Source organism: Patagioenas fasciata, chromosome 2 (assembly GCF_037038585.1).
Source record: "Patagioenas fasciata isolate bPatFas1 chromosome 2, bPatFas1.hap1, whole genome shotgun sequence".
NCBI lineage: Eukaryota > Metazoa > Chordata > Aves > Columbiformes > Columbidae > Patagioenas > Patagioenas fasciata.
Genome location: NC_092521.1, coordinates 153,079,980 through 153,105,989, shown reverse-complemented (window position 1 = coordinate 153,105,989; position 26,010 = coordinate 153,079,980). Strand labels below are relative to the sequence as shown.

The following is a 26,010-nucleotide window of genomic DNA, read 5'->3' as shown; positions in this document are numbered from 1 at the left end:
GTATCTTCTCTCACTTTAATCTTTTACTTTAGACAAATGTTTTTCTAATGAAATTATATGGAGAATTTAAGCACTGCTTCTGTTCATCAGATCTTACAAAGCAACCTGAAAAATGACCACAGCACATACCATATAGAGGATTACCAAAGGGGGAATCAATAGAATGAGTATGTTGAATCTGAGAATTTAAGTAGAGAACACAACTGAACAGAATAGGCGCTTCTGTTACATTCAGTTGCATATGCAACAGCAGAGCCACCTTCTCTTCTCTTCTCTGTATCTGTGTGAAGACTGTACAGAGAAGCAGAAGAAAATCTGAAGGTGTGGAAACATGCTGAGATGAGGTAAACCTAAAAACTTTAAAGTCAACACCCAACTAGTATTTAACAAGTCGCGCTACAAAATATCTTTGTCCGCAGCACTACAGTGGCTTTGTGCTCCAGATGGGTTCAGAGCTGATACTGAGGGCTTAGCTTGAAAAGTTGCTGGGTTTTATAGCTTTGTGGCAGGCAGAAGTTTCTTAATTGCAGGATAATGATGTGGTGTGGGCTCATGCATTTTGCCTAGTGGTTATGAATTGCTTTGTGCAGACACATGAAAATAAAAGCATTGACGTGTCTTTCCAGTCTGACTGAGGGAGAGAAGGAGGAAAGCTAGGATGGAAAAGAGGTCAAATATAAACCTTAGGAAGGTTAAACATTTTTTATTTAAAAAGTGACCTTGAAAATGTGGTTTATTCATCTGCCTTTCAACACAATCTGTCCTGTTGTTCAACATCCGTATTTGAAACTATCCAAGGCTTTCCGTTTCCTTGAGGAATAAAAGAGGCAGCACCTTCTCCCTAGAATTGTCAAGGTTTGAAGATGGAATTCTGCTTCTTCAAAAAATTCCCTCTAACACGGACCTGAGAGAATTGTCTAAATGCACAGGAGAAAAAAGTAATTGAAATGTTAAATTTGCTTTTGTTGTGATTGACATGATGCTGTCTTTATTTGTTTTCAAATACCAGCGTGGTTTCTTGATGGAACTTTTACAACTGAAAACCTGTAACCCATTTGTTTGGATTTAGCTTTAGGCACAGTCCCTGCAATCTTCTGCCAGAGATTTTTCTGCTGCAAACTTAATCCATGATCCAGATACATGATTATTTCAAATTTACATTTTAAAAAAGAGTAAAAGATTGATTTGAATTCCAAGGGAAGAGAGGGAAGAACAATGATGTTGTATCTTTTGTTCCCAGAAGAACGAGGAAAGAATTTAAATTATTAAAGAAATATAATTTGGGTCAGACAAAACATTTTAATTCATGTCAGTTAAAAATACTATTTTCTCAGCTTTTTAATGTGTTAGACACAAGCATGTTTGATTTATGATGGGTTTCAAAAACATCTGTACTTTGGGGCACAAGCAAATACTTATTTAGACAATGGGTCTCCCTGGGGATTGGATATAGGAAAGAAGTTACATTCTTTTGCAAAGAAGTCTGTGTTTTCCACTCTGTGAAGTATCTTGCTTTGTTTTGGAAAGACAGAAGACACAATGACTCAACCTATTATAAAGCAGTCCAGAAATTTTCACCTTTATGTGACTGGTATGAATATGAGCCAGGCTAGCATCAATGAAGTGGTGTTACTGTTTCTTGCCTTTAAGTGACCCACATGAAAATAATTGGTCATCTCAGTCTCATTGGCAGCATACAAGTATTCACATCTTAAAAACATTTGGAACCAGTTGGCAATCTGAGGCCTTGTCTGCACTCAGGATTAGCTCTGATTTCAGAAATGATTTTAGCTTCTGGTACAAACCCACTGTAAGGTTGTGCAAGTTGTGATCTGTGCTGCTGTTTGCACCATTTGATGGCTGAAGTGGGGACTAGTGCAAACTGCAGAGGAGGCTGAAGGAAAGGAACCAGTTTCTGAATGGTTACATGTCCTGAATCAGCTCTCATGATGTGCTTGAGTAGTTTATTTAAACTTTTTCAGGAAAAAGTGTTTAGTGTATCAGCAGATAAACATCTGTAGTGTTGTTTTAAGTTCAAGGCTGCACTCAGTGGAGATTCTATTCTGTAACCAGACACTGTGCTGTGCATGCATTGATATGATTAAAAGCAGGGCTGAAAGTAACATTTAAATTTGCTAGTAAACTTCTCAGACTTCAGTAAGCCAGGTCTGTGAATGAATGTTGTGCCCGCTCATTTTAAGTCCATGATCTTGAATCCAGACATCTCTACACTTAAGGGTTGTCCTTGCCAAGCTTTGGAACTGACCTCTGTAGTTCAGCACAGTCAGTATACTGTGACAATGATGTGCCTCACTGTAGAGCCTAGTGTAAACTATTGATGTCAACAAAGAGGCCAGAGAGAGAGACAGAAATACGTCTGTTCCTGCAAGGTTTCCACATATGGGGAAAGCAGAAAAAAAGTAATGATCTACATTTCAGATGCTTTTCTAAATGAACATATTCAACAATGTGGCAGGGTAGTAGCTTTCTCTTCCTGTGTAAGACCATGCCAAACTGGAGTTTAAAAGAAGGTGTGAAAAACTCTGGGACAAGTGTAGAATTTTAGAAAAGAGCCAAAGCCCCTGTCCACTCTCAGAAGAAGAGAATGACAGAGCTCTGGCAGCCATTGCAGCCACCACCGCTTTATTTACGAGTTCCTGGAGTCAGTCCAGTGTAATTATGGGCCTGAACTCCAGATCGGATTCACTTGACATTTGAGAAAGACTGTGGAAAAACAGTAATAATAAACTGATAATAACCATCCATCTCATAAGCAACAAAAAATAAAGGGAAGAGAAAGGGTAGGTGGGGAGAGGGGACAGCAACATAATTGCTGAAGGATCTGCTTGTCAGGAGATCCTCTCAGTATATACCCCTATGTATTTTCTAAAAGGACCTATGGAGAATTCTGGAGTAAGTCCTGACTCATGTCAGTGCTATTGCAATTACTGCACTGGAAAAAATGAAAATGGGGGGTGCAAAGGAAGCTGGGATAAGTTGGGGCAGCAGTTTCTCTTGGTGGAGTAGAGAGTTTGTGGCCCACATGGCATTTATCCAAGCTCGATCATCACCTAAATTATATTACCATGAAGCCGTTGGCTTTGGAAAAAAGATGTTTGAAGAAACTATGCTGTAGCATATGATTTGTTTTCAATTTCATGCACAGTACAGAAATGTAATTTTTGTATTTTACTGCAGTCTCTGATTCTGCTTATTCATATCAATGATAGAACATAGATGAATATCAGGGTTACAAATCTTTGTATTTAAAACATCTGCAATCTTTTATCAGGATTTATATTCCACTGTTAAATTATTTCCATTTGAATCACTCCATATTATTTTCTATTGGTTTTCTGTAAGACTACTTTAAAAACCCAACTCTCTGGGAGTTTTCCAGAAAAAAATATTTTTGAAGTAAGATAAGCTGATTAGCTCTTCTGAATGGAAAAGGTGTCTTCTCTGACAAGAAAGAGGGCTGACATTTAGTTTACAGTTGTCTCAAGTATTTTATTTCAGGTGATGGAATTGAATTGCAAGTTATGAGTGAATGTGTAGCAAAGTGATAACAATTAGTTACATTTAGGCTACACCTGAACAGCATATTGTGAGTTTTACCCATGTAAGTTTCAGAACATGTCACCTACATATGCACAGGTAGAAAGGAGTCCATATATGTAAGTGGATTTCCTCAGAGGAAGCATTCCAATTAGCTGCTTTCATCGAACAACAGCAACCAAATGTTGAGTGCCCTGGCAATCAATATCGAGCGCAGTAACACTAGACAGCGTGTGAAGGAAAAAGAATCCTGGCTGAACGAATGGGGTTATTGGCCCAGAACACATTGTCTTCAAGTGACCTGCTTTACCGTGCTCACCTGCCTTCTCAGCAACTTCCCACTCACAACTGGAGTAACTCCAGTTCTGAAGGAGGAAGGATATTGAAAAAGGAATCATCAAAACTATATGCAGAACAAATTCAGTTCTCAGATATCCCATGAACATACACTTCTTCAGGATAAGTGTATGGGAATCACACACATGGAAGTGGTTTAGCCAGAGTTTTTCAGCCCATTCTCACTGATCTGACAATGGTAACAGGTATTTCTGCTTAGGAACTATACGTAGAACTAGCGTTCTAAGTTTTTGAACTTTGGGGGGTTTTAATTTGGCTTTTTATAGAACTTATTTGACAGTTAGTCAATACTTTAGATTATTGTGTTATTTCTATATGTTTCGATGCTTTAATCTGTAAATATGTGTCTCATAGGTCTTGAGCAGGCGACTTAGCAGTCTGAAGCATTGGTGCAACATCAATAATAAAAATGTAATATATAGGAATGGATTTTTTTTTTTTCTTATCTGGCTTTCACCAGACATGTCGTTTTTTCATTCCTGGTAATTTTGTAGGGGCAGAATTTGAGAATGCTGACAATTGTCTGGAACAGTCTTACCAGAATAGCAACACTGCCTGGGCTGCTGGGTATCTGGAAATCCTAGACACATTCAATGTGCACTGCAGATCAGTTCCACAAAGCATGCAGTACTTCCACAGTGTTAGACCTTCTGAGCATATGTTGCCCAGATGAACTGCACAACCCATAGTAAACCCACTTACGGTGCAAAGTCACATCAACTACATAATTTATGCACTGTACATCTGATACTTTGACATGATGGGCTTACAGTCATTTTCAGTTCTGCACATGCTCATAGATTTCTACTGGGTATTTCTTGGTGCAAATCAACTGACTTTTTATTTGCTTGTTTGCATGTCTCTCAATGATGAGACACTGTTGCCTGGAAAAAAAAACTTATTTTGGGATCAGTGCATAAAATTCAGCGGGACTCTGTTGTAGTTGGTCAGCTGAGATTGCATCCAAACCACTGAACTCAGTGGAATGTTGGAGCACTGGGTCATACTGAAAGGAGCTTTCAGCTACTGACAGCATCTGAAGAACATCAAGAAAATGTTGAAAGGCTCAGTAAATATCCTTCAAAAAGTAGCTGGCACTGATGTATGGATTTCAGCAAAGGCAGTGGGACTGTCTGCCGCAGAGTTTTCTTCGTGTTATTTAGTGTAACAGTCCTCACATGAAGCTCATAGTTGTTAAAATAAATGCTGCTTCTAGAATAACACGTGGGATTTTGAACTCCATTCCTCAACTTTGGCTTTCACTACCATCTAACAGTCTCACAGCAGATACTAAAATGTTAAACAGTTACCATGCAAGAGGAACTAAACTAAGAATTCCATAATGACAAGAAACGTCAACATTAGCCATCCCAGTTTGCTGTTCGTAAGAATTTTGAGAGTTATTGGCATCAAATATTCACAGTCTGCAGTGTCAAAAGGAACTCAATGTTGATATTCCAGAAGTGCTGCCTTAGCCTGGCAATACTGGATGGCACTCAATTGCATCCCTGTGATTTCAGAAAGGTACATATCTGCTGTGCAGACAGTGATATAGTCATTTACCTATCAATCATCTATAACATTAACAGCTTTGAAATACAGGTATATGCAAGAGGCATAAAAGGAATTCTCAGCCTTTCAGACCTCGTTGGGCTGTGTAACTGTGCCATGAGTTTGTAGTCTGTTGTTGCCTTCTGGAATGACACATGTGAAAAAGAGATGGAGCAAAATCAGTGTCAGTCCATTCACATGCAGGGCTCTTCCCAAATGGAAAACCTGCAGGTTCCAATCCTTGTTTTAAGTCCTTACACTTATGTAATTGAGCTTACCAGTTTATTGTTTTGTCCATATGCCCTTCCAACTTCTGTTTCCACAGAGGTGTTGTTTTATATGGATGTTCTTGTGTTTCCAACACTGTGAGGAAGTATTCAATTTTTAAATAATGATATAAATAAAAATATGAGTACATTCAGGAGTTCACTCACACAGTCTTAACATACATTAGCCTTTATGAAAGCCTTGTATGGAAGTAAGGTGTTTACTTGCAAACATCTACAGATAGAGCTTTAATTGCTTCAGTGTGTGCAACATGCGATTGCTTATATGGGATAGTATGAGAGCAGTCTACCCTCTGGGAGTCCTGTCGCTGTAGAACTTCTTGGTTGTAGAGAAAGGATTGCTTTGTACGACTTTGGAGCAACAAGGTTTTTATTTTACATATTCAAGTCATTAAATAAGTTGCATTCAAGGGCACAAGAGTATTTGGAAACATCAATCGAATTTTCTTCATTGTTTCAGCTGGAAAATAGGAGAGAAATAGTCAGAATAATTAAATGTTTAATTTTGATATTTTTAAGTGGAATGTTTTTACTTTGGATTTGGAAGTGGCAGCTCAATTTTGTATTTGGCTTAGTTTTTAGAAGAACCGCAAAACCCTTAAATAAATGTAAGCATAAACCAAAACACTTTAGAAAAATCACAGCTGTGAAAGTTTTAAAATTTTCTTTTTTTTTTTTTTCATTGCAACTCACTGAATCAGAAATCCATGACCCATTTGTCTTCATGGGCTAGTCTGACCACTACTCAAAGGTCCGGTATTATTGTCCGTGTGAAGCTGTGTCTTTGTTTCTTGAGCTGGAGTCATTGTGGTTGAAGCTGAGAGATGGAAGTGAATGATCCCAAAGGATCCACTGGCAATAATCATTTGTCTGGAGTGCTTTGGTACTTAAATACAGGCTTCCCATGAAGACCCACAACAGCAAATACTTAAAGATACGTGAAAAGCACAACCTTTTTAAAATAATCTCTCCCTAATCTTGTAGCTGCCAATGTCATACAAACATACAGTATAAATCATGTCAGCGCTCCCAGGAGAAGTCTGAGGTTTTAGCAGTCTTTCACTAGGATCCTGAACTTTAATAACCTGTTCATTATTTATTTTTCCTCTTACATTAATGTGTTAGCAACAGATATGAGAGGGGCTAGGAAAAAAACAAAAACAAAACAATAAAAAAAAAAAAAAACCACACAAGCAAACAAAACAAAAACCAGGAAACAATGGAGACACTTCTTACAGTCAACCCACATTGAAGGATATAAGACTGCAGAAGGTAAAACTGGAGCTTAGAGTGACTTCTGTCTACAAGAATGAAAATATTTGCAGTCTCACTTGCCATGTTTGCAGTCAGAAGAGCTACATGGAACCCATCCTCCTCCAAGCCAGTGTGATCATATCCCATCTGTGTGAAATAAAGACTCCATTTTTTGGCTTGCCTAAAGCACCTTTTCAGAGAAATAGAATAAGGTTATTTGAATAGGAAAGCCCTAATTTAAACAAGTAACACTTTATACAACTCAGAGCTTTTTCAGCGAACTGAATTCATGAAGGAACAAAAAGACTAAACAGAGATGTTTTGTCTCCTAATGAAACCCCCCAACCTCTTTTAGATCAAAATAAAACTTTCAAGGCAGGAATTTAATAACCATTTTATGAAATAAGTTCTTGTTTGCTACCAAGTTGTACAATAAGTAGTCTGGTGACCTAGCAGTTGCTCTTTGTTGCATGATTATATTGTGGTCTTTCATATGAAAAACATAAATAGTGTCAATGTGCTGTGTAATGGAAATACTGTCTTTCATATAAACTGATTTTGCTAATGCTCTTATATATTCACAGGTTGTCTACAATGTGACTCAGCAAGATTAGAGAGAAAACGCAGTGTGGATCATCAGCTACAATGCACAACCACAAAAATGAAAGTTAGGTTGTCTCTCAGCTGAGAACTCAGTCTATGAATATATTGAATTTGTGTGAGAACCACAGCACACATTTCCAAAGTGATATATTGCCATTATGTTGTAAGCAGTAAGGCAGAAAGGTAGAAAAAATGTCTTAAAATACATGCTTGCAAGTTCATTTACAACGCTGACACAATTCCACATACACATTTCCCCCAGCTCTGAAGATGCTGTTGCCAAAAATTTGTGTGTGGTGATAAGCAACAGCAGAACATGAAAACATAGTAATGCCAGCTCTGACTCTGTGTCAAGAGGTAGTTTCCATAACAATGATCATTTTGAAAAAATCAGAAATTATTTAGTGATAAGATACATTCTCCAAGCCGACAGTGAGTGAAAGCACCTTAAATCAAGGACAAATTATTTTCTGCCAATAAGAGGTGGGCTTAATGACATGAGAAGGTCATGAGCAGTGAGCTGCCCAACTGCCCTAGGAGGCCTTTCTCCTACTGTGAACTAATGGCTACATAAGGTACAAAGGAGTGGAAAACCGGACTCTAAAGATATCTTTCATTAGATGCAAAATGTTTACAATTTAACTAGTTAAAATATCTCAGTGTGTTCAAATCATGTGCAAATCCATAATCTTGAAACCTGTCCAAAACCCATTTAAGAGGCTATTACCTGCAACAAGGATGTCACAAGTCAAGGAACATTGAATGTGCTGCACAGATCTATATAATGAACACATTTTGGTGGGATTGCTTGTAGGTTCACAGATTTGGGCTGGCTTGAGCAGGCTTAGATCACTTTACTGGAAACTGCATCCTTTTACACTAGGCCTGGACCTTCTTCCTGTGCTTCTCTGGTTTTCTGTTATTCTAAACATAATTATCAGCTATCTATCTTTACACCCAGGTCCAACTCCCTATATGCTGCTTAACCATTCTCACTAAAGCAAATAACCCTCCCCAATCTGATGTGAGTATAATTATATTTCATTACTTCACAACTGAGCCATGAAAGAGCCATAAAATGTTACGTTTTACTCTAGAATCAGTGAGAAAAACAAGGAATAATATAATACTATGTCTCCTTGACAGTGCTGGAATCTGTGAATGGAAAGGGTTTGTGGTGCTGCATGTGTGCACATCATCAAATACAGAAGAATGAAGGGGGAAAGTTCAGATAACCTAGGAGAGACTGAACTACCATGATGAGAGTACTTCTGCGGGGCTACCAAGTTATTTTTTCCCAGTGGCAATAATGCGAAAGGTGAGAGAAAGTGTGTAGATGAACATCTTATTGATGAGGACGACTGTAAGTTTGTTCTGCAGACATCCACTGTTGTTGTGTCTCCTGCTCCTTTGTTAACATTTGAACTTGAGTGAAAATGAGCAGTTGTGAAAGTTGGTGAAGACTTCAAGTTTGGTTTTATGCTACTGTGTGACCTTTTTATGCTGCCAAGGTGGCACAAAAAAGCACAAAGTGGGGAAGGAGCAGCTGCCGCTAACAGCATCTCTGGGGGAGATGTTCTGGTTACAGCCCAAGCTGTGGTGCCAGGGCAGAATTCTTTCCAGGCCCAGAGAGACAGGTGACCCTCAGGTGACTGTGCTGCTAGCTGACCTGCCAAGTGTGCCAAGTATAAGATGTAGAGAACACTTATGTAACATTTGTGGTATTTTTTTAGGAAAACTTAGTAGAAAATAGTAACCACAAATACTCTGAGGCAACTACCCAATGTGTTCCTAGTGCTGGGCAAACATTTTCTAAATTAGTGTTTTCCATTTTGAAAATGCTGATTCATCAGTGGGAATATGTCAAGGTGGATGTTTCATGTTGGAAATATTCATACTTAGTAAAAGGAAATTTGGTTAAGGCTCATTGCGAAGGTTTTGGAATAGTATATTTCTTATTTATTACTCCTCTTTCAGAAGAACTCTTATTCTTAAAAAAAAAAAAAAAAAAAAAAAGGGTGAGGGCAAAAAACTAAATGGATTTTTGGATTTTAACAAAATAGCGTATTCCTATTGATATGACTTTTTTTGAACATTTTGTTTTACAGAACTTTATAAATTCTCTACTTTTCCCTCCCTCCAAGCCTGGATATGTTTCAAAATGTCGGAATTTCCTGTGAAATAAAAGTACCAGTTCTGTCATAGCTCTGTCTGTGGAGCCTTTAGGATGGGGAACAGTAGTTAATCTCTGTAATTACCCCCATAAACCCAAATTTGCAGGAGAGAGAAAAAAGTAATAAAAAAAAAAATTAGAGAAGAAATAAGATGCAGATTTTTGTAGTGAACATGTCCTCAATAACTCAGGCATACATGCAATTTTTCCTGTAACAGAACTAGTTCTGCTTATGTACAGGAGCTTTCTAGCAATAAGCCTGTGTCTGCCCTCTGACACTGCTGTATGAAGGAGGCATCAGTGGTATGGTACAAGCCATTCTTCTAGTGACTTTTTGCAGCAGACTGGAATAAGAAGATGGACTTTGTTTCAATCTCTGACAAAAATCACTCATAAAATCCTGGAATCTGAATGTAACCATTTGGGGCCTTTTAAAGCTGCCTTGCTTTGCTTGACTGTGCTATTTCAACTGCTCGTTATTGGCATACTGAAATATTCATCTACAAACTTGGAAATCCCAGTTCTCTTTCTGAACTGAGTGCCTCTAATTTATTCAACTGAAGTTAGGAGTTTCATTTTTCAAGTAAATTTAACAAGTGCTTTCTCTCTCTCAAATCCCTTTTCAGAAGATTAAAAGAGGGAGTATCTAAAGAGGATATAATATCCTAAGGCATTCACCTTCTTAATAAGATTGATCCTGCCTAAGAAGACTATGGATAATTCAAGCCATCTGATCAAATCACTTTTCATTTCTCTAAGTGTCTTGGTCAGGTTGTATATGTAAGGTGGACAAAGGGAGAGAGATGTGAAGGCAACAGCAAACACAGCCAGGTAACTCCTAGTAGACTAAACACCGGAGAGAGAACTGCACAGATTAGGAAGAAGGTTCTGTGACACTCTGGCTTTTATTTTTTTAAGTCAAAAAGGAACCAAAAGGAAGTTCATGGCTTTATTTATTCCAAGAATGTGTTAAAACTGGACACACAAAGAAGTAACAAACTATTAACATAAAACATTTCCATCTACTGGCTCCTCCCATCTGGATTTACTGGATTATGGCCAAAGAGCTTTAGCTGCCAGATTTTCTCTAGCAGAAAATCCATCTGAGCAGAATTTAATACTGGCAGAGGACGTTTGGAGACATGTGTGAAAAATTAGGAACCCTTTAAGGGAAGAAGTCACCCAATTAAAAACGTGCAGAAAATAATCTATCATACATTCCCATCAAATCTCTTTTGATTTCAAGTACCAGAATAATGACTGGATCAAACCCAGTTGAGTCTAGAGCTGGCTGCACTGTCTGTTATGGATTTATCATTATTTTTTGAGAGATAAAAAAATCTGAGTTGTACTTTTTAAAGTTTTTAGTTTGGCTTTTTATGTACTTTCATAGTTGAATACCTTGCACAAATAATTTTCAGTCCTTTGGCTATTTAAAACAGCGTCCTTTGAGTATTTCAGCGCATTTATCCATGTTGTGTGTTTGTAGCTTCAGGTATTGTTTTTCCCTGACTGGATAACTCTTAATTTTAAAATAGAATTATAAATAATCAGGAAATAAAAATACCAAACTATAGCATATTCTGTTTCAAGAGGATGTTCATTTTCCTAAAATGTGTGAAACATTTGTGTCCACAGGCGTTTGGAGGAAATGCTAAATAAGACAACAGATTAATAATACTACCAATTAACAAATCACATTCTTCAGCTTATTAACAGGCATATTTGCTACTTAAGGGAGTTTTTTTTTATTTTGCTGTGTAAATACTGACTCAACCCTACCACAGAATGTGTGGTACTGGGCCTGTAGAACAGAAATCAGAGGGGTAGGATTTTTCTATTTTGTAGAGAAAAACAAAAAAGTGCAAAATAATTCTTTGATGTTTTATTTTCCCCCTGAAATAGAGCTGTTTAATTTTGTAATTATTATCAAAACACTTTATTGTTTAAAGAAATAACCCCCTTTTTTAAGAAAAAAGTCAAAATAGTTTCCTTATTTTCAAAGTAAATATTTATTTTTCAGCATTCTGGAACAAAACCATTTGGGTGGCATTCATTTGACCAGCTGTAACCATCACATATCACATACATATCTTTCAGTAAAGTGAACTGACATCAAGACAGGCCTGTTTCTCTGAGCTGACTATAACTATGGAGTTAGACAAAATGCTTAACTCAGGTCTGGCTACAGATAAGTATATTCCAAAAAAAACCCCAAACAACCAACTCCTCCCAAACCTGTCCTTTTTGGAGTAGGTTTGAAATGACTTCACATATGGAACTCTGAAATTTGTGAATACTTTTCAGTTCAAACCTGAATTATTCTGCATATTTGGTCCAAAACCACTTCTGAAGAATGCCCCAGAGAGAGGGGAAATGAATATACAGTATTTAATTCTCCATGTCTATAAAGATTTGAATTCTATTATTTCCTCTCCAATTATATCTCTTTTATCATAGCTGCAGGGTGTGTTACAGAGTTACCCTTTACTCTGCTAATCAAGAAGAATGTGTCTATTATTCTCCACATTTCTTTTGTGGTGACCATCACCGTTTCTGGGTGTGTGTGAGCAAGATGTTCACCTCGCCAGACATACCACTGGAAGTCTGAACAGAAACAGCCCCATGAATTTCCAGTCTTGCAGCTTCTGTGATGGATTAAATAGAGATCTGTGCATTTCAGAATGAAAGACAAACACATCCTTCAGGAGTGTCTTCTGCAACCAATGTGATACAGACCTTAGAAATTATTTGGATATTTAGTAACAAGAATTTAGCAAAGATCTTGGCTTCGTTGGGAAGCTGCTGGACCTCAGGAGCCTCAGGCGTAGGCTGTCATCACATATGGCGTCCCAGATACTACCAGTGAAGATAAAATAATTTCATAATGAATGTAAAATTTGTAGGCTATATTCCTATATTGACAGAACTACTTCTTGACATAATGATAAGTAATTTAGTTCCTTTTTTCTTGTGCAGGTTGTGGTATACCTGTCTCCTCGTGTCTGATTTGGCAGCTAGTTGCAGTATTTTTCACAGAATCAAGGCACAATTCAGGTTAGAAAGAATTTCTGGAAGTCATCTGATCTAATCCTCTGCTTAAAACAGGACTAACTTCAATATTAAATCAAGTTGCTCAGCATCTTGTCCAGTTGAGTTTAGAGTAAGGATGATGTTTCTGCAAGCTCTTTGGACAACTTGTTCTGGTATTTGGCTCCCCCCAAGGAATTTTTTTTCCTGATCAGAATTTCCTTCTTGCAGTTTGTCTCTGTTGCCTCTTTGACCTCCAAGAATAACGTGCCTCCATCTTCTCCATAACTACCCAACAGGTAAGTAAGACAGCAATTAGATCTCCACTTTTGGCTTTCTATTCTCAAACTCAATTGTCTCAGTCTCTCCTTGTAAGTCAAGCAATTCAACCTCTTAACCATTGTAGTTGGGCTCTACTAAAGTATGTTATAATTTTCACATTTTCTGAAATTTCTTAGAATTGCTACCTCAAAAAATCCCAAGCCCTTGAAGTTAAAATAGGTTTTTATTTGTGTAGTTGCTGATGCATTTGCTGTAACCTGATCATCCCAAAAGAGAACCTCTTCAGAAATGCAACCAGTTTTTCTAGTCATCTGGTCTGTGAAAGAATGGATTACTCCATCAAGGCAGCCAAATTTAACACGAAAAAAAACCAGATTTAGCAACCATATCAAAAGCAGACATTATTTGAAGAGACATAAGACTCATATTCCACCCAGATATCAACCTAGGCAGTTAGTGCAAACAAGTTCCTAATTCCCATTTTAAGGGTGGATGAAGAATGTATTTATATAGAACTGTTTAAAATCCAAAAATAGTAGTGACTGTGTATATAGGATTAAAAATTACATTTCTGGAGCCATGCCAGGGAAGAACAATGTGTGATCAAAATTAGGGCATTGAATCTCTTCCTACCAGAAAATATTAAGATCTAACATAGGGTATGGAAGGCATGATTGGAATTAATATACCAGTTCCTCTTTGATTTCAGTAGAATGGCATCGATGTAGACTGGCAGATTTCTCTCCCTGAAGACTCCTTAACTGCACATTCAAACGTCTGCACCCAGTCCTGTTTCCATGTCCATAGGAACAATTTTAAATATTGGAGCAGAAGCTGAGCCTGTGCTCCTGGCTTTATCTATTGCTTGCTCTTGCACAGGGAAACCCCAGCGTTAGTGTCAATCCAAAACGAAGTGAGTTATGAGCTGAAGGGAGGAGTAAGTACTGTCCTGAGCGCTGGGGTGGGTGCCTGCTGTTCCCAGTGGCCATTCTGCAAATGGGTCAGTGGCTGACTCGTGCTCTTTGCCTGGTAACCAGCACCGGCTGCCTGTGGGGAGGGAGGCAGCTGAGTCCTGGTAGCCCTGCACAATCTGGTGGTCAGGGCTGAGTGCCTGCTGGTTCTTCCTCTATGCCCTCTCTGCAGTGTGGAGAAAGTTAACCCTGCTTTCCAGAGAGTCCAGGAATGGGTGTTTGTTTTGGGGGGATGACTGCAGACAGGCATTCTTAGCTGCTTGTTGGTTGCTGTTTGACTTCTGAGAGGGAGGGCTGAGCAATTTCCCCAACCCCAAAAGCTTCAGCCATGCTCTGAGGCTGACCCGGTGCCAATATGGTTCCTGTAGCTGATATATTTTTATCTCATCATTGTCATCAGTGACACCACCAACTGCAACATCAGCTGCAGGGGAGAAGAGAACCTCTGCCAGGTATGGGGTTGTCTTGTTATTGAAGGAAGTGGCATTGATTAGTCATGTCACAGGACTCCTGCCCATTTAGGGATGACTGGGAAATAATCCTTTCCCATCTGTTTAGATCACTACTGGGGCAAAAGGCACAAGGAGGAAGTCAACAACCTCTTAATCAAGCTGGTTTAGTAGTGGCTTAATCTGACTTCATTTCCAGGATTTCTGGATTTACGCCCAGAAAGCAAACCCAATATATAATATAAATTATTAAGATAGATACTATTATAAAATAATATATTATAGAAATTATAGTAATATCAATCGTTATTATATTTTCACACTGAATAGGTAAGCAAATATATCTAGATATCTGGGCTATTAATGCCCAGAAATTCTTCCTGTGTGCACTGTGAAAAGGCAGGACTTTTCTCCTGCTGTGGTGAGGATGCAGCAGACAGAGGTAGAGTTAGTCTCGGCTCTGCTATATATTTATGATGTTATTGAAGTGTGCATGTGCAAAATGTCCATTATGTCCCAAACCTTTTAGATTTACATGTCTCATTCCCAAGAAAAAGACAAAGCAACTATGGCTTTAGTCTTGCCACTCTGCCTTTTTTGTTTTAAAAAAGAGTTAGTGCAGAAATTTCCGAAGGATAATTATCTGGGGAAATACTTGTGTTCTGTGGAAGCCAGTAATCATTAAATACCTGCGGATTTACTTCAAAGGAGGGGAAAGTTTAAATACAGAAACATCGGCAAATTAGCTCATTTCTATTTTTCATCTGTCTACTTTAGATTTGTAGCTACAGACAAACTTTAATGTAGGGTAAACTTTGGCATAAAGAGGCACCATTGTCTGCTATGAGACAGGGGTCAGAAAAAAGATCTGGAAACCATTTGTCAATAAAACCCTGATAAAACTAGGAAGCTATTAATGTGATTTGTATTCACACTAAGTCTTGTAAGGCACTATTTATCACGGTGACAACCACCAAATAAATCTCATAATTATAAAGAGACACTGCTAAAAAGTTTCAAAACTACCATGTTGAGTTGGAGCATCAGACACTCAGCTGAGCCATGTTCTGGGAAGATACTAGAAATATCTCATAGTCACTTAGTGAAGGAAAGCATATGGTCTCATGTAAAAGAACTTTACTACACAAAAGTGTAATGGGAAAAGGAACAAATGATGCTTGCCACCTGTTCAGCATGAAAGGATACCTTGAAATTAGAGGAGGGTGAGAAGAGGACTCAGATGTAAAGGATACTTTCACTGAAGATGGTTTGCAGCGGATTGTTGTCCCTGGAGAAGGACAGATACATCACACCCAGGTGATGATCCTGCACACAACAGTTGCAAGGTTAGCACCATGTATGCTTTTCCTGGTATGTTTAAAACATTAGGCAGTAGAGCAATGAGTTGTCATGGGAAGAAGAGAGCCAACAGCTCTTGTGACTGTGAGACAGCAGGAGTTCTGAGGCCTGGAAAGCTGACAGCGAGTCTTGAGATGGCTAGTTAATCAGCTGAGTAGGCAGAAGACTTTGACCCTCTGGTTCTCACTTTTTTCCCTATTGAAAAGCTCTGTTTTTTTCAGGCTGGCCTGGCTTCTCTGCCCAAAGGTAATGAGTTTGCTTGATTTTCTGTGAGGGTCTTCACCAAAAGGGTCTGTGCCAGCTGCTATATCACTTCAAGTCTAATGTGGTTCAAGGCTCTGTGGAGGCTGCTTGGAGGAGACAGGCTGCACAGTTCCCTGGCTGGTTCTTTTTCCAGGCCAGGGAAAGAGCCAGCATAGATCCCTTCTAGCAAATGTGCAAAGAAGGAAACTGGAACGGCTGGTACCCAGCACTGTTTTAAGTACAACTCTCTTAGAAGAAAGAGAAGCCATTGGTTTCCTGCTCTGTTCCTGTTGAATGAGTGAACTCAGCTTTTCCTCTTTCTCATCTTTTGCTCCTTTATTTTCCCTCTCCCCATATCTCAGTCAGGATTCTGAGTGCACCAACAGGCTCGAATTGCCCCCACCTTTCCTCCTATTCCAATAGTCCCTCTTGTCTCCTATTTCAACAATATTTTCCCCATGACATTCCTTGATTCCAGGTTTATGTAATATAAGTAAAGCAAATGAATCAGAAAGAAATGGAGCTAACAAGCCATGCATCTCTCATCACCCCCTGCCTTGATTTGTCTCTGCTATTTTATCTCACAAACTTGACCATTGTTCGTCCTTTCAACTTGCAAGTTATTAAGGCCAGGAACTCTACCTTTGCATGCACTTGGGCAGCACACCATTCAGCAGGGACCTAATTTCTGCTTGGGGCATTTCTATAATATTAATTACAGTAATTGAGAGTCTCAGGTGTGCTTTGGCTGGAGTTGAACCATAATGAAAAGCAAGCCTGTAGACTATAAGCAAGGCAGAATCTTACTAACAGCCCTGACAATGGAGTTTCTTGCTTTTGCCAAAGATGGAATAACAGTCTATATTTTTCTTTCCCGAAACAGCATAGCAGATTCCCTGTAGCCCGGGGCTTCTAGCCCAAGGTTTTCCTTAGTAAGGTGGGCACAGAGCTGAGAAGTGCCCTAGAGACACCTCCATTTGTCTATCCTGGTATATCTGGATGAAAGCCATACACCAAGAACTCCCTAATACCACCTCCCGCTCAACTCACTTGCAGTCAGAGTTTTTCTGTGTCCAGGGATTCACCCTCCACGCAGAGTACCTCAGCAAGTCCACATTACACCCAGCCGGCTTCTTCAGAGAGCTTTTAACACTAAATGGGGACCTCGTGATTCCTTCATATTATCATTACACTTCCAGTTACAGCTGGAATTTCTACTGATTTTAAGAACCTTGCTTCCAAGGCAATCAGACAGTCTGGAATCAGTTTTTTCTTTGTCTGTACATGTGCATATATTTTGTCAGGACTGGTGCAGGACTGGTCCGTACATGTGCATATATTTTGTTAGGACTGCTGCCCTGCTAGGCAGCTATCTCAAGCCTGCACCTTGTAGACTAAAGTATATTAGATGGTATTTACCTTTGTACACCGACACTGGTCATTTGTACTCATGTATATGACAGAATGGCCTGAACAGTGAGTGGCAGCTCCCTTTTTGTGTAGTGATAGAGAAATATTTTAAGATTTGTCTAATGCTCATAGTCACTGGCTTCACTGGGTTTCCAGCTTCAAGACTGGGTCTGTCAAGCTGTCATGCTGTTTTACCACAGCAGAAAATATCAAGACAGAGAGCTAAGATGACAGGAATGCACAAACAGCTAGCACGTTCATTAACCTGCAGACACTTTCTGGGAATGTGGAAAGAGGGCTGTGGACTAACCTTGAATTCAGGAGACCTGGCTTGTTCCCATCTCTGCCACTGCAACAGTACACAAGAGGTTTCACTTCTCTGTTTTATCTCCTACCTGTGTTTGTTCTGTAAATAACCATGCCTTGTTACTCAATCCCCATAAAATTCCTGTTAGGTTAATCTATTTTTCAGTTATGAAAACACATCCAGAGGGAGGCTGTAAGCTGGTCTGAAAAGTTTGAATGGAAATGCCTTCCCTCACTCTTACCAGCCTCACTCAGATAAGAAACTCTCCCTGAATGGCTTTGCAAGGCGACATGACAAATCAACTCAGAGCCAAAAACAGAAAGCAAAAGATTTTATTAATAATTCCTGGGCATGTTCTCAGAAGATTGGATCCTTGTCCTCATTCTGCTGTCATTGCCTGAGGAAAATGATGGATCAAGAACCAGAGAGGAGAGAAAAAAAGGGATCTTGCTGGCACAGTGAGCAGGGTCAGCACTCGGCTTGGGCAAGACCTGTTTTGACAATTGGGTAAAGAGAAGGAGTTTTGTAGAACTTTTGACAGTTTTTCAATATTAAAAATGTTGTCACAAAACCAAGCTAGCATGGGAAATATTTGCACCTTAATCGCATTATATTTTCCACATTCAGTCAATGATGAATCATATTTGGTTTCTTCTCTGGCACTGGTTAATACCAGATGTTTCAGAAAAAAAAAATGTGCAGGTTACCTTGTAAGTAGATAGGCTGAGGTTAGTCTGTCCAAGGCAAGTGTCTTCCTAAAGCCCAGTAGCTGGCTGATGGCCTGGCCCATGAAGGTTTGTTTCCCCACAATCATGGTTCAAAGATTCCATAGATTACCTAATCATCACATTGAATTGTTTGTTAATGCAAGGTACAAGTTATTAGAAACAGACCAAGAAGGAATGTTTTGAACTGTCTTGGTTTCTAACCTACCCAGATGAACCAGATCACTGGATAATTATTTTAAGTGTTCTTCAAAGAGCGTTGTAGAAGAATTTATGGCTTGAAAAGAATGTCAGTTGCATCCATTTTTGGGGCCATGCATCTATTCTCTACATGTTCCCCCTTCTAAAGAAAATGAATAGTCAGAAGAAGGTTTGGGTAGTCTTCATAGTTTTCATACTCCGGGTTCAGTCAAGTACCTGAAAATGAATGTTTATTTGTCATGTACATATATCCCATAATTTAGCAGATGAGGAATCAGTAAAACATTCACTCACATAAAAATTTCCAGTTCTGGCACTGGCCAAAATCCCTGCAAAACCAGTTTTTCTTGTGGTATTTTGGCCTTTTTGGTCCTGGTCCCAGAAACAAATGGGAAATGTAAAAAGAAAATCTAAAAACTTACTCATGAAAACATTTCAGGTTATTACAGTCTATCTCCGAAACAGGGTCCTCTAGAAATGTCCTCAGTTGGTGACACTGGCAAATCCTAGGGTATGTCTTCTGGGTGGGGTAGCTCTCTTCATCTAGTTGCTTCCACTGCTTGTGGTGACAGAAAAGAAACATTCAGGTTCAGTTTGGTTTTAAATGTTTTCACTGTAACCCTTAGAGTTTGTTTGCTCCTTCATAGCCTGCATGTCTCCAAGCAGACAGCAGCCATACTTGCGTGCTCTGCCTACTTGCCTCTTCCAGCCAATATAACATATTCCTGAAGACAGAAAAGGGAAAAAAATGCCCCTTCTTGTGTTCTCAGTCTTTCTCACAAATTGCACAGCAGTAATGACCAACTTCTTTATGCTACTGTAGTCTTTAGAGAATCATGTCTGAAGACACCTCAAAGCCAGAAATACCTACTTCTCAGTAACAACAGCATAACCAGTACACTATTGCCTATGTACATGCTCTGGGAGCATAGCTTGGCTGCAGAAGAGCTATATTACTTCTTCTCAGCTCCTCAAGGCATTTTCTATGCCTTGCCACTATGGCAACACCCCATTTGTCTTGTGTAAGGTCACTGTAATTGAACTGTATGTAAATTATTTTATGAACCACACTTGGACTCACAGTTGGCAAGCTGTTTTGTTCTTGCAAGCTTGTGCAGAGTCAAACACAGCCAAGCGAGGCTGTGTACTGATCTAAAAGCATTAGCAAAGGTGGCTTGTAGCAACCTTTCTGCTCCTGCCCTTACCCTGTACAGAAGCTGCTGTTAGCCCATGGGCACAACATCAAAGGCGTTTAAGGTTCAGTGCCTTAGTAAAAGATTAAGAAGTTCTGGAGGGACACCAGCATATTTAGGACAGTCAAATCAAGAACTGGTTCTAGAAGTGAATTTATATTTACTTGTGGTGGACGTGCACATCTGGAAAAGCAGCACCTGATCTCGTGGTGGCAGATCTTGCGTTGCTAGATCATTTATTTGTGAGGATGAGATTTTTCAACACCTACTAATTCACCAGCCAGACTGGGAGTGGAAAGACAGGCAAATTACAAGCAAGGTGACAGGAATTGTGCTTTACTCCAGATTCTGGTCAACTGTCGTGAGTTTCTCTTGCATTAAATATTTTGAAGCCTCAGCCACTATCTGAGAGTTGGGCGAAGGCAGAAAGACAGCTGTACAAAAATTAATGAGATGTCAAGTGAGGAGGCTGATGTTCCCTGCTTAGATAAGGCAAAGAGACCAACTCTTGCCATCACTCAGGGATTTTTTAGTGTAATACAGCCCATGGAGTTTATGATTCAGGCTCCTCAAGATAATGTTGTTCTGTCTTATGCTATAACAATCTCCCAGTGTGAACAAGTTACAAAGAGGGCAGTACATAATGTCATATGCATTCATGTTTTGAAGGCCAGTTAAATGAGCTTGCATTTGTTTTAGAAGGAATATATTCAAACTTTGTGTGTTTTATTTCTTTCTCCCACTTGGAATCCAGACTGGATCATGCTCAGAGGTGCTGTAGAGGGAAGAGAGAAACGGACCTCCATGAAGTAAAATGCCTCCCACCATTAACTGAAGCAAAATGATCCCATTTCATGCACTGCCCTCCACAATAACTATATTAATGCAGCACTTCAGCCTGTAACAACAAAACAGAGAGGCCATTGCTCACCCTGCTGCAGTCTCAGCTCTGGCTCTTCTCTGAGCTGTTTTTTTAGCTGTCCTACCCAGACAGACCCTTGGGCTGTGGCCCCTGAAGCCATCTGCTGCAAGGCCTGATCCAGATTTCTGGTCTTACTGCTCCTCCTGCCACTACCATCTGCTCTGTCTCCAGCATGTTTTGGGTGTCACTGTCATCCAGCTGCTCATTTCACAGAACATGGGTTTGTTCTGCCCTTGTACCAGCAGTTTACTAGAGCTCTGGCCCATCAGCAGCACACCGAGCCACCAATCTCCAGCATTGTTCAACTGGGATGAGCTGAATCCTGAAGAAATTCAGCAGCCTGCATGTAAAACAGTGACTACATGTATAAAAACTCACCAGTAGCTTCCAGTTGGTAGGAAGTGAATGCAGATGGTGGTTATAATGCCTGGAAGTGCAGACTCAAGGAGAGGTGGGAAGTTTTTGTAGGATTCTCAAAAGGCAGTGACTGCTCCCCAGACTTTAAATGAACCTTAAGCAGAAAACAGGTGGGCCAGAAGCTTTCTTACTTGAAAACCTGGATTTTAACCAACTGCCCCTGTAAGGCAAGCAGTCCCATGCTTGATGAGCTTGATCTTTGGTGGATTTTGTGAATTTGGTAGTGGGCTCTCACTAAAGCCCTGATAAAATCCTCTAGGATAAACCCTAGTTCATGGTCTAATCCTTTATCTCATTTTAGTCACTGAATATTCACACGTGGACTTGGTGGTAAGTTAAAAAAAAAAAGAGTAACTAACAAAGTTTTACTGCACCAGTTCTCTCCTAGATTTGATCTCTTGCAGGTTGGATCCTCCATCCATCTCTGGTGTCTGTTTATCCCTCAAGTGTAAACCTCTTCAGCTCACATTGTTCTGCTTGGAGAGCTAATTCCACGTGAGTCATGGTGCTGGAATGGCAGTAAATATGGCTGTAACCATGCCTCAGTTTGTTGTTGCAGATCATTTTGGCACAAAATTAGGCCTGCTCTTATCTTTGTGCAGCTCTTTGCAAAAAAGGAGCTTCAGGCCTGCCTATGGCCTTTAGGTGCAAAAGCAGGAGAAAGATTTCAAAACAACAGAAATAGTTCATACTTCATTGAACCAACCTACAGGCAGAGGTGGGCTTCCTAAACCCCCCCAAAGTGGGAAGTTCATGCTTCTCTCTTGGAGGGATACTCTCCCTTTCTGCTAAGTCAAGGTATTGCTACTTGCTAATTGTGATAGGATCAGAAGAGGCCCAAATGTCACTGATATTAGGTAGGAGTCTGTTCCCAAAATCTTTTCCAGTGACGTTTGTGTGGTTAAATTTGTTGCTCATCAATTACATATGGAAACAAAAGGTGAATACTTAATAATTCTCCTTCTTTCCTCCCTCTCTCTCTCCCATCCTCCTTCTCTGACTCTCTCTTTCTCTCCCTTGTTCTTTTTCTCTTTTAAGTACACCTTAAAACATTTTTTTTGCAACTCTTCCTCAGGAATAGTTGTCAAAAAGTCCTTCAGATGAAGTGAAATCACAAGCAGGCCCATGGCAAACCCTTTCCTAATAAGGTTGTCCATGTTGGCTGGTGAAGGCTGTCTAATGAGATTCATGTCCCTGGGGCATGGAATGCAGTGCAGTAATTGAGGCAGCTGTTTATAAGCTAGTTGAGACAAAATTGTGTTTATCTAATATTTAATCATTTATACAAAGTTTTAGAAATAAATTTGTCTCTTGGATATTGTTCTAGTATGAAAAATTTCTAACCCAAAATTCAAAGCAGGAAAATACAGGCAATGCAAAAAGCAGCCCAAAAGAGTTCTGTACAGATCCCTCTGAAAATCACTTTGGTTTGTATTACATTAAAAAAGGAGGGCTGTTTAGGCTGCAGGTTTCTGGGCCTGACTAGCAGGGCCATTGCATCTGTAAGTACTGAGAGGTTGTACGGTGCCCTCTGCTCTGCCTTGACCAAGGGAACTGCAGCGGTGTCACCCTGTGGAGGGGTGGCAGGTTGTTCCCAGCCCCAGCACAAAGGAGATTCTGACTCTCTTGTTGTGTTGGTGTTGAGCAATACTTCGTAATGAATGAGCCATTATCTTGAAATTGCTGTGGAGTGAGTGCCGCTGGCTGGGAGCCAGCACACTTTCCTCCTTTCTGGAAAGGTGTTATTTTATTTGTGAATATCCTTGTTTTTCATTTCTTTTTAGTGACACTCATTTCTAACTGAAGTAACGTGCAGTCCCAAGGCCAGTTTTTAAGCCTGGGTCACTAAACCTGCATTTAGTCACCTGTCAATAGTTATGTCTAGCAAGCAACATTCAGAAATGCTTCTCACGTGGGTCCAGATACACACCAGCGATGCTTCCTATGTTTTCTGATGACAGCGGGGTGCGGGAGGTTACCTGCAGGACAGAGCCATCCCGTCACAGTAAAGAAGGACACAGACTTCTGTTCGTGTGTTTTCTGGGAGAATTTCTTCATCCAAGATTTCTACACAGTGGCCACAGTTTCACTGAAAACTCCTTGATAAGAGTTAAGCAAAATAAAAAGATTACATTTGTGTTTACAGCACAAAGCAGAGGAGTATGTATTCACACCAGGGGAAGACCGCATTAAATCTGCTTATGCAGTACAATGCTTATACATTCTTCTCCAGGGCAGCGTGCTGGGATTGTGATTGATGAGGACAGTGCCCTTTAACATCTTTCATGACAAAATCCCGTTCCTGCTGAACCACAAAAATGCAAGTTAAACAAGCCTCCAAAACATGTTAAAATTTTAAATAAAATTATCTTTTCATCCTTCTGCTGTGAAGCTAAAGCAAATGTGGTACAAAGACCACTACCCAAGGTATCTTTTACACTGAACTAGTCTAGTGGAAAAAGTCTTATATAAATAACTGTAAATATAAATAAGTATGTGCATTTTATATAAATATATATTATTTCTTTTTATATATGTGCATAAATGTATGTATATGTGGATGTATTGTTATATGCACTGCAATGGCATTGGAATTTTTGTCCCACATAAAGAATATCTTTCTTTTTTGAACATTCCCTAAAAAATCTACCCTCAAAGTGGAACATTACTTAGAGAGCAGCTTGTTACCAACCTTGGCCCTATTAACAGTAAACACTATCTTTCTCATCATCAACAACAAGAGCTTAAGGAGATCTATAATTCACTGACAAGAAACAATTTAATTACCTTAACTGTTGTAACTTGCAGATCAGTCAGCAGAGTGCCCCAAGATAAGCTCCACAGAGGTTGTACCTGAGAGCTCCTTGACTCAAGTGCTTTGCCCCGGTGAGCCCAGAAACTTTGAAGTGGGGCCAGGTCCTGACTCCAGAGGCCCTTCCAGCGCTGGCCTGTGGCAGCAGCCAGGTGAGGACCCAGAGGATTCTATATCCTTCAAAACAGAGCTGGAGAGCACTCTTGCCTGATCTGTTTCATGTGTGAAATTCCTCCTGGCATGTATCCTAAGTGGCTCCAGAAATGAGATCCTCCAGTATTCCACCACCTGTCGTGTGATGTATGGAGTCGGCGGGATCCTACATTCGTTGTCGAGGGAATATTTTCAGGCATCCAGTCTTTGATCTGTACTTGGATTATGCAGATGTTTCAAAATGAGTCTAAATGTATTCCTGAGTGTTTAAGAACATAGTATTTTGTTTTGTCCTGGAATGAGTTGTGCTTTTTTCTTCTCCTTGGAGCCTCCTCAAGAAAGGACTCACGCCAGATCAAAGTTTCTTATAGCACACAAGGACCTATTGTTTCAAGAACTGCTACAAATTAGCAGCTGCAGTTAAAATAAAGGGTGGAGGTATTTTTCTTAGCCTCATTTAAAATTGTTTGGGGTAATTATCCAGAAGTGCATTGATAAAATAAAAGTCCCTTAGGGGCTGCCTGTTCTGTAGAGATCCCATTCAGCTGCACATTGTTCTTGGATATCAGATCAGGACATGATGATGTGCTGGAGGCAGAGTGAAGCTAAACTGCTCCAACTGCTCCCCACAAGACTGCTGTTGCCTCTGGCAGCTGTAACCAGCTTTAGTGGCGGCATCCAAGGATTTCTCCCAGAGTTAATGAGGAGAAAAGACACACTATATACTCTGACAACACAATGTGGGAAGGGAGGCATCCCTCTGGCATGCAGGTGTCTGGAGAGCAGAGATGGTAGCTGCTCCAGTTTAGCAGGTGAAGATGGGATCCTGCTCCAGTTGAGGATCTGTAACAACTGTGGCAGTTTTACTGTCCAGGTGAAAGTGCTTATGTGAAGAGGACTCAGATGCAGCTGGGGTAACCAGCTGGCACTACCGGTGAGCAGTGGGACTCTTTGCCTGGCTGGACATCCCTCAGGACTCTTCTTTCAGCTTGGGTTTGTGTGCTACCTACTGCAATGGCCAGGTAGCCTACATGTGTGCTCTGTAAGGGGATTCTGCTGTCACAGTTAACAGGACAGAGAAAACCTATGCAGAGAATGAAAGATTTGCCTCTGTGTAGCTGTCGTGGCTGATGCCTTCCCTTTGCTGTCCTGGAGGTCTTGAGCAAGGCTACAGAGAAGGGATGTCCCCTCACTGCAAAGCCTGGGCTGTCACTCAGAGCCCTGCTTGTCAAACCTTGACATTCCTGTTTTGCAGGAAATACAGGTGGTCTAACATGTTCATTCTTAACATAAATAAAACCAGCTATTTTTAAAATCACCTGTGAAAGAGTAAGTTAGAAGAATCTACCTGGAAAAAGTAATTTAACTTTTTTTTTTGTTGTTTTGTTTTATTTTTTGTTTTGTTTTGTTGTGTTTTTTTTAAATACAGTTTTAAAACAAATAATATTTTACACTTCCTTAAATGTTGTGGTCACTGTTTCATTGTTTTAGGAGAAGCCACTAGTAGAACACAATGTAAAAATATAATAGTAAAAATATTATATTGTGGTCATCACAAAATTACAGGGAAAGAGGTCACTTATGCTGTCCCACTTCCCATTTCGGGACAACACTAATAACAAATTTGAGGCATCTGCAACTGAGCATACATCAGGGCTGTATTTTCTATCTGAGAGTGTCTCCAGTTAAAATTGTTTGGATCCAGATTGGCTTGCAGATTTGATCACAATTCCAGGCACGCTCTACCCCTAAG

The 26,010-nt window shown here is 39.8% G+C and overlaps 1 long non-coding RNA gene across 3 annotated transcripts; it reads left to right on the top strand.

Annotated features, from left to right (window-relative positions):
- The first annotated feature begins 7,875 nt into the window (after positions 1-7,875).
- Positions 7,876-25,552, top strand: LOC139827290 (uncharacterized). Of its 3 annotated transcripts, none has more exons than XR_011737769.1 (4): positions 7,876-8,634; positions 8,757-8,928; positions 13,045-13,112; positions 24,101-25,552. It is a non-coding gene; the product is annotated as an uncharacterized lncRNA (long non-coding RNA). The 3 variants fall into 3 exon arrangements; XR_011737767.1 differs by lacking the exon at positions 24,101-25,552 and adding an exon at positions 20,708-22,673; XR_011737768.1 differs by lacking the exon at positions 24,101-25,552 and adding an exon at positions 15,709-16,019.
- Positions 25,553-26,010: the final 458 nt, after the last annotated feature.